We start from the raw sequence: 1,220 nt of genomic DNA on the forward strand, positions 1-1,220 counted from the left end.
GTGTGTATATATATATATATTATACACACACACTCACACACATGTGTGTATATGCCTATCTATCTATCTATTTATTTGTATGTATATACAAGGGGGTTACTGAAAAGTTCCTGACTTTGGGTAAAAGAAAATATAGGAAGATCAGTTAATTATGATTTCATTCAACATATTCTCCTCTCAGATTCACACACTTCAGTTTTTCTAAGCCCTGTAAAAGAACAGGGAAGGTTGGGCCTACAGCCAGGCCTTTCGCGACACCCTTAAAACCTTTTAGCATCTCCTTCCACACACACACACACACACACACACACACACAATGAGGTTTGTACATTTTACACTAGTCGAGTAATTTGCCAGCAAACCAATTTCCATGATCCGATTTACTAATCGTGATTGTAATCATTTTCCTTATTTCCAGTTGCACCTCCATCCCACAAGAAAGTCATGACAAACACCACACAATCAAATATCACTTCCGCTATAAATCTTAAGTCTTTGGAGAAATCAATATATTCCCTCGTGCAATGTTCTGTACCATGGCGCGACGGTAAACGTTCAGCTAATTAAGTTCCTGATCTGGTTTCAATTCGCATGTCAAAACTTTTTGCATTATTTGCGTCGTTAAGCTCCATTGGGAAAAGCATGAATGCCATAGCGGCCCATCTTTCTTTTTACTAAACGTCAAGCCTTTTGTTTTTGTATGAAATCAATGTTGGCTTAACTTTGAGTTTTGATCGCAATAAGCGGATTTTACAGTGTGTGTGTGAGACTGTGTCCATATACACCCAGCCATACATATCTACACGCCAACATGCATACGTATATACACACATGTACACACACACACACACACACACACACATATATATATGCGAGTAAAAATAAGTACAAAAAAGGGGGGGTTTGTATGATTGTGTATAGAGGAATATATTATTTTGTTTAAAAGAGTTCCAACACTATCTGTTTTTTATGTTTTATTTATATTCCTGCAAAACCAATGTGAGATATAGAATATGGAATATACAATATATAATATAATATACAATATATAATATAAAATAAAAATGGATGGTACTATGAAATAAAGTATTGAATGTCTTATTGAATATATGGAATATGTCTTATTGAATAGATGAAATATTGAGTGTTCAATATAAAGGATTAAATATATAAAGGCTTTATATATTTAATCCTTTATATTGAACACTCAATATTTCATC

The 1,220-nt window shown here is 33.7% G+C and overlaps 1 protein-coding gene across 1 annotated transcript in view; it reads left to right on the forward strand.

Annotated features, from left to right (window-relative positions):
* The window catches only part of LOC106870926 (synaptotagmin-10), a 218,492-nt gene that overhangs the window by 941 nt on the left and 216,331 nt on the right, over positions 1-1,220 (forward strand). The gene's annotated exons all lie outside the window — the stretch shown is intronic.

Source organism: Octopus bimaculoides, chromosome 3 (assembly GCF_001194135.2).
Source record: "Octopus bimaculoides isolate UCB-OBI-ISO-001 chromosome 3, ASM119413v2, whole genome shotgun sequence".
Taxonomy (NCBI): Eukaryota; Metazoa; Mollusca; class Cephalopoda; order Octopoda; family Octopodidae; genus Octopus; species Octopus bimaculoides.